Below are 8615 nucleotides of genomic sequence, written 5' to 3' on the forward strand. Positions count from 1 at the left end.
AATTCTCGCTTTTTCAAAGTCTCCGGTTTCTGCGAATTTTTTTTTTAATAAACTGGATACTTGTGGCTTTTTTGTTTTGGTTTTTCTATTTCTCTTCTTACTGTTCGTTTCTTTTATAATTTTACCATCTGTTTTCACTTTTGTTTCAATTTTTTTTTTCTACTCTTAATTTTATTAATCGTGTTTGGACGTCCCATCTAATAAGGATAAATAGAGAACTCAAATATCGATCTGTCTCTAGTAATTTGGTACCCAAAACTTGAAACTACCAAGCAATGTTTTGCTGGTTCACTTAAATCAAAATTATAAGACAAAAACGAAATATTATTCTAATATCGTTAAACATTTCTTTGCCATGGCAACTGCACAAACAAAAGAACATTGAAGATCTTCCTTTGTTGGAGATTATCTGGTTTGTTGTCGAAGAGGATCTTCATAAAATATCACATTATTATCAGATTTTTTCTGTTACTATGGAAACCACTTAGCAACAGCAATGAAATTTCGGAGGACAATAAACTTTCTCTGGGATTATGACTTCCAGTCCACAAATGAAACTGCGCTCACTTAAGTGTAACCGGAAGCGTACATAACGAAAAATTTATGCCATTTGTCGTTATATAAAAGAATTTAAATGGAACTGGAAAGATGCAGAGCCTTGTAAGAAACACATTAATGTAAGAGTACACTCTTACAGCCCCATCAGACCTTGTACCAAGAGCACTTTTAGTTTATTTTTCCACTGTTATCTTCCCGAATGTTCAATGGAGAAAGTTAACAGGGTCACATCAACAAGTCTGTGTTTCTGTAAAATGAAATGACGTGCAAATGCTTTCAGAGCATCAGTAGAGTGCGATGTACCGCGTCTTATGTTTTCATTTTGGATGCTGTTTCACTGAATATTATTAAAATCCACTTTTCTTTTTTTTAATTAGTATTTATTACGTGATCTCATTATTCACGTATCTTTTTTTAAATAATGCGCGATTCATGATAATAATGCTCTTATTAACTCTTATTTTATTTATGAAAAAAAATCATTAAAGTAAAGTATAACGAAAGAAGGAAATGTGAGCGCATTTTATATGAGGAAAGTGTTTTAGAGAGAAAGAAGCAATAAGGCAGCAATCTAAAAACAAGAAAAAGCAGCGAAAAGCGAGTGTTATCATAAAATGATACTTTTCATGATCATCCATTTTTTATTATTTACTTTAAAAAAATACCTACACGAAAATGATACTTGTTTAAAACTAAAACTAGAAACCTGTCATATAATTGGTCATTTGCCTGTCAATCATCCCCTGATGGACATTTCTAAGTTAACTTGATCGAAAAAGTTATATTAATAATATTAGGGAGTATATTAAAACTTCTGAAGATATTTTAGATTTTTAAATTATTCTTTAAAATGTTTAAATATTTGAAGGTAATAGTAAGTTTCCAATGAATTTGTATAAGAAATGTTGAGAAATTCTCGATAAAAGCGCATAGGAAAATGATTTAACATGATTATTATCCGATGTGAGCCATCGTGGTATGGTATGCACGTGATCGACCTGTGATGACGGATTAAAGAAATGATGGTCAAGGCAGCAATGAAAACTTTCTGCATTTTATCTTACTCTCTAGTATTCACTTTACTCTCAGTATTCTTCGGATAACTGTCTGCATCATAGTGACGAGAGATAGCAACGTGATAATATGGAGTTAAAAGCTTCCAGCAGACGATATATACACTACATACAAGTAGTTTTACTATGAAAACACAGAAACCATCGGGTCAACAGTGTATTTAATTGGGAGGACACAGACTGCCTTACTTAAGCCATCTCGACTCAATGTAATCTTTTGAAGATATCTGTTCGGTGAACTGTTAGAGGATGGAGAGTGTTTAGGCCAAGTTTGATTTGAGAGCATGCTGATCCAAGCTTGGAACATACCGTGATAATCAACACGATGTCTTTTCTCATAAATTCTTGGTATTCAGTTTTGAGCAGTTATCTTTTGATATGTTTATCTCATGACCCGAAGCCAAGCATTTTTTGTACACGCATCGTCTCTGAGTAAACACTGCATGTTTTTGCTCAATCTAAAAATTATAGTCCAAACTGCAAGCTTTTGCTCAATCTAAGAATCATAATTTAGCCCAAACTGTATGTTTTTGCTCAATCTAAGAATCATAATTTAGCCCAAACTGCATGCTTTTGCTCAATCTAAGAATCATAATTTAGCCCAAACTGTATGCTTTTGCTCAATCTAATAATTACAATTTAGCCCAAATTGCATGTTTTTGGTCAATCTAAGAATCATAATTTATCCCAAATTGCATGCTTTTGCTCAATCTAAGAATAATATTTAGCCCGAATTGCATGCTTTTGCTCAATCTAAGAATCATAATTTAGCCCAAACTGCATGCTTTTGCTCAATCTAAGAATCATAATTTAGCCCAAACTGCATGCTTTTGCTCAATCTAATAATTACAATTTAGCCCAAATTGCATGCTTTTGGTCAATCTAAGAATCATAATTTATCCCAAATTGCATGCTTTTGCTCAATCTAAGAATAATATTTAGCCCGAATTGCATGCTTTTGCTCAATCTAAGAATCATAATTTAGCCCAAACTGCATGCTTTTGCTCAATCTAAGAATCATAATTTAGCCCAAATTGCATGCTTTTGCTCAATCTAAGAATCATAATTTAGCCCAAACTGTATGCTTTTTCTCAATCTAATAATAATATTTAGCCCCAAACTGCATGCTTTTGCTCAATCTAAGGATCATAATTTAGCCCAAACTGCATGCTTTTGCTCAATCTAATAATTATAATTCACCTAATACTGACAAAGACAATTATGAACATAAATTAAATTTACAAATAAAAACACTCTTTTACGTAATTAATTAGAAACGGCATTTCAGAGTGAAAAAGGTATGGAAATCAGTTAATATTTATAAAATCTCTTTTCTCTAATATATTTTTCCAATAATTTAATATGACAATAAAGTTAAAGAGTACAAAAGTCTTTTATAAAAATTATCACATAACAGAGCGATATTTTTTTTGTCTTTCAATACCGAAGTATCAATACAATGATAAATTTACTGTTTATGATTTAATTGGCTATGCTTCTCATTAATAATTTTAGCAGCCCATGACGTATCCAAAGATATAAAGGACGAATGACGTGTATACAGAACCAAAGGACGTTGACGTATATACAGAACCAAAGGACGTTGACGTATATACAGAACCAAAGGACGTTCAAAAGATATCAGAATAAACAAGTAGAATGAAGATTGATTTTAATAACACCACTTTAAAATGCTAATAATTGTATTTCCCGTGCTTGGTGTCTTCCATCAGCTCTACTTGAATGCATCCTTTCTTGTCGTGAACTTTTCTTTAACAAGACCACTGGGAAGAATGGGAAATATCCGATTCTTTTTCATTTTGTACTTGTACCTTAGAACATCCATCGAGTCATTATTTATGGGAGACGTTTGGCGCAATTCATCTTCTTTTAAAAGACCTGTCGCGATCTTTCCATGGAACAGTCAACGTCTCAAATGTTGGCGAATACAGAAAAGCGAGTACAAATTTAGAAAACGCGAGAGATTTTTTTTTTCTGCGACAGAGCGTAAATCAGGGACTTACACGCAGCACGTGAATTTGCATGGATAGAGGATGATGTCCCACGAGTGGTGTGTTAAGTCAGGCGATGACCATAAAGGAATGAAAGACTCGAAAAGCTGAAATGTGGAATTTTTCAAAGGCCCCCAACATTTTTTTTTCTCTTCTACCTTTACAGGTGTGCTTAATAATAAAAAAGAAACCGGATGTAAGGCATTATTTCTCCGAAATAGGAAGGGAAATAGGGTTGAACGCAAATATCACACGTAGTGCACCGTAAATTTGCCGACGGCTACGGTGGACTGTTACAGTTGACACCAACTGGCCGAGTTACGTGTCAGATATATATGACAACTTCCGTCATGAAGTTATGCGATAAGCAGAGTTCAAATATCGCCATCTCATCATATATTTGTACAACGAATGGAAAACATACGAAAGAGGATATTACAGTGCCACCTTCTGAGTAAATGTTCATCATTTTTGATCAGAAATCATTCTGAGATATCTTTATCCTTTCAGACTCTCCTGCCTGCTGAATATAGAATAATTAATACGAATATGCATCAACAAAGTCCTTACTCTCAGATACAAACATACAAATTGTGTTAAAACGTTTTAAGTTTAAAAATCACAATTGGAAATCTTCTAACTGTAAGGCATCTAACAAGTCTTATTGCGAAAGTCACTGTAGCCTTCATAAGAACCCCATGGAGCTGAAAAGCTACTTTCTGGAAGAAAGATAAGGCCTACAGATAAAAGACTGTTTCTCAGAACAAGTGTAAGATTTTTGGATTGCGTTAATGTCATCTTTCTTAAAACTAACAGACGTTAAGAATTTTGTAGAGAAACATTTTCTCGTAAGTTCATCTCTAGCACCTTCGCAAAGTAATGATTCTCAGTTGTACGTGTTTAAACCCACGTGCCCAAAGAATCCAGTAAGAGATCTGTTTTAACAACAGTCTCTCTCTCTTCATCTTAGGTGGATAAATAAACTCTGTCCTCTCTAACACCTTTATTTATCACTCCAATGAGTGTCCACGCTCCCTTAAATCCTAATAAGAAAGATAATTACCAGAGGAATTCCTCTACGCAGGTGTGTTGGAGTAGCAAATGGACCGTTTTCTCTTCTCTCTCTCCTCGACTTCATAAAAAAACTACGATTCTCAATCATCCTTCCAATCTTCTCTAGATTAAGAAATAGCATTTAGTGAGATGCATTGTCTGGTATGTGAAGAAACTGGACAGACCGTTCTGTTGTTTACTGAAATAGATTTAGTTTACTTTTCATCCAAACATCCGAGTTAAGAAATCATCAAATATCTCTTAAATAAAGTGTGATTTCTACACTTCTTTTACTGGCGAAATAATCATTATTAAATTATGACAATAAACACTGCGTATTGTTTTCAAAAGTACGCTCTTTTTTACATCTAACATTTTTGGTTCAACTAGCTGCATCCCTAGTTTCCATGGTAATAGAAAAGCATATAGGCTACATGATTAAATTTCTCTCATGAAGTATGCAGGATACGTTCAATTACGTATAGCGATTACATCGGAGTTTCCTTCGGCCTATCATCCATCCTCCTTGCAAAGAAATTTTTAAAACATTACAGTAGCATAAGATGATTATATTTTTGTGCAGTGTTTCTTATCCTTCTTAATCATTTCCTCACCTAAGCTTCAAGAAATCGGATCTCACCTATGCTCCAAGAAATCGGATGGCCAAGCTGGCCTTCCCGGCCAGCTTGTTCATAGATCTCAATCCAATGGAGTACTTGTGGGATGAGACAGAACAAAAGCTCTCCGGAGTCGAGATCCGCATCTATCCATGCAACAACTACTGAAGCAATTGAGTCAACGTGGACAGCATCCATGTGACACGCTCGACATCTCGTTGAGACCAGCATACCAACTATCAATTGAGAAAGAAAGTTATTTTCAGTATCAGGAAAGTGTTCTAAGAATCTGTATGAAATCATGCATCTTTTTAATTGATTAATGGGTTAATTGTATTTAAAATTAATCATTGTATATTGTTGTAAGAAAAATGCAAGTTAGGAATTTTATAATTAAGAAAATAACTTTTTAAAAAACTTTTTATTGTTATATAAAAAGATGAAGACGTTTTATATATTTTTAAGTACATCACTAACTCTCTTTTCCTTTCCTTTCTTGAAATAGTAGTTTTTTTATGACATTATGGCCCTACAATAGGCTGAGCTCTGAAACTGTAGAATTTTAAATTAAAAAATGTGAAAAAAACTTATTTTTTAAGGAGACTCGTTCCAAATAAAAGAGAGATCAGTGATTCACTCCTGTTCAACGCTAGCGTAAAGTCAAAAGATAAGTTCATAATGAATTAAAATCGGGAGAAAAAAAAGAGGGAACTGATGAAGATTGTGACAAAAAATATGGACGGATGGATGGAGAAAGAGGAGGAAGTCGTACTGTCACGCAGAGAACAAAAGACAAGATTATACTCTACTAGAGTATTCCTGTTAGCTCAGTGGAGTGTTGTTGGAAATAGACTGCATGGATATCTTTACAACACTTGCAGCGTGTCCTCGACTGTTAATGGGTGGTATCGAAATGGCTAACTGCAATCGATAATTCTCAGACTTGTCAAAAAAGGATCGATGCGAATGTCCAAGCGATGATTTATTGTGCTACAGGAAGTAAATGACAAGATATTTCTACAGCTGCACCACTCAACGAGTGTTCTCTCTGCATCAATATACAGTAGGGTACTCTGGGATGAATGTCATAGTTCATTCGTTTCGCGCTCCTCCTATTCCACGCTGCTCCGAACTGTTCTTTGAAGCAACTGACAGTAAGTAAAGCTCCTGCGTTACTTTCATGGTCAATTGAAGGAGCTTTGCAAGGGAGGGGGAGGAGAAAGAGAGGTATCTGCAGAGATGGTCCCGCATTCTGCAAGAATTATTCTAAATTAATTATTATTTTTTAAGGACCATACTGTATATGATTGTCTTTTTATACAATGTGCCCCTGTAAAAGTGTCTCTCCTGTATAGCTTAGATGTTAACAAACGAAGCTAAGGAAGATCACTATTGTGAATTTCCACCAGTAGGAGCTACTCGCGAGTGTATGTTGTGTCAATATTGTCCTGTGTCAATAGCAGACTAATATTGTTCCAGAAAGGTATCGCTCAATATCATCTCCCTCCTGAGGTTCGTGTTCCGAAGGATATCTATCGGAGGTTACACATGAATTTCCATGTGTCATTTTCTACAAACCAAACAGTCGATGATGTTATGACTAAAGCTAAGATATACATGGGGGGGGGGGGGGCGGATCAATCAGTCGTAAGTGGTTTGCAAGATAGCGAGACGAAATATCTGTGCGTGACCAAACTGGAATTTACAAAATATTTTAGTTATGAAAACAGTAATGGCTGATATGACCATCCTTATCTATAATTGATGCACCTCAAATAAAGGAACGTTTTACGTCTTAGCACTGCCTCTTTTAATTATGCAAAGTTTCACTACTAATACTAATAATGGGTTTACGAGTTTATTATGATTGAGCTATTATTCTGTTGTATCTTTCTTATGTTTATTAAGAGAGCTGGACGTTGGTCGTTTTACCATAAGAAGGATATTTATTTATTTATTTATTTACATACTTTTCTCCCACGTGGCACGCAGACCTAGAAAGCTGGGCATTACAGAGAAATGTCTGTTTATATTAAAATATAAACAAGTTAGGATTAATGAAACAAATAATCAGGATTTCTCATACATAGATTAAGAGTATAATCAGAATGGTGATTATTCAATAACCGAAGGAAAGGTAACAGAGGACTACAGAGCTGTTGAGTACAAGGGCCGAACTTAATATTGAGTACGAGGGGTAGGCTGAGTGCGAGTTTTGTAATGAGAATTCAAGGGAGTGTAGTGAAATATCTGTTTCGAGAAGAGATGGAGAAATAATGAGCTTATGATATCCAAACGAGACCATGAAAATCCCATTATCTCTTATTTGGTTAGATAAAAATATTTGATATTTAAAAATAAATGGTGTGTTTTAGTTAATTAATAATAATTATAAGATTTATACCACATTTTTAATGTCAATTTACTTTTAAATTTATATTTTATTTTCATTCCTCTCAGTTAGTGTTTTTTAAAACTCCATTAATCACACAAAGAATGGACCAATGATATTTCGAGTGACGCAAACTCTTAATGCATCCATCTTCTCCTGTAATCAGGAAAATCAGAAAGATAAATAATGATCGCACGCATCCAATGATGCCATTCATTGTATTCATACTAAAAGATAACTGTCAACGTTGTCTCCTCTTCCCTCATAACAACATTCAAACTTCTTACTTACCTCTTTATCGGTGGCAACTGGATGATTTAGCTCCGACATGTCTCAGGTAGAAAACGTATTCCTCATCGTTTTATCTGATGTCAGTGTAAAAAGGACCTTTCACCATCCTAAGATGAGTGCCAAGACTTGACAGATAATAGTCTAGTCACGGGTATCGCCACCCGGAACATTGCCTTGTGCGAAAAGGCGGTGAGAGGCCGCGCTATTCTAGGGCTCCTTCGCGGGAACTGCAGGCTTCTCTGACATACATGAAAATCCACGAGATGTCGTTCTTGCGTGTGCGCGCGCAGCTGTTTATAATTTTGGAGGGAATGTCAATCAAAGCTCCGAAATGATACAAGAACGTTGCTCTAAGGTGGCGCCACCGTGCGGCTTCACGGGGAAAACTTTCACGCGTTTGTGATTTACAACTTTTATAGACGTCTTTAAAATGTTATTAGTTTACAGAAAGGAGATTGATGGAAGAACTGAGCGGATCAATTAATGTCGTAGTGATAGCAAAGGCAATAACTAATGAATGAATTCATTAATATTTGATGTATTTTAATCAAAATGTAAAGTGAGTTTAGAGAATCCATTAAAGGTTCTGTTCTTTGCAAAATCCAAGATTATTCTGAGT

At 34.9% G+C, this 8615-nt stretch overlaps 1 protein-coding gene across 1 annotated transcript in view; it reads right to left on the reverse strand.

Moving 5' to 3' along the window:
• Positions 1-8206, reverse strand: part of LOC150086786 (metabotropic glutamate receptor-like) — a 232702-nt gene extending 224496 nt beyond the window's left edge. Inside the window, exon 1 of the mRNA XM_090371576.1 lies at positions 7997-8206. The gene's annotated coding sequence lies outside the window, so the exon portion shown is untranslated. The remainder of the gene's footprint in view (positions 1-7996) is intronic.
• Positions 8207-8615: the final 409 nt, after the last annotated feature.

The sequence above is a fragment of the Mastigoproctus giganteus genome, chromosome 4, assembly GCF_048544385.1.
Source record: "Mastigoproctus giganteus isolate SK-2022 chromosome 4, ASM4854438v1, whole genome shotgun sequence".
Lineage (NCBI taxonomy): Eukaryota > Metazoa > Arthropoda > Arachnida > Uropygi > Thelyphonidae > Mastigoproctus > Mastigoproctus giganteus.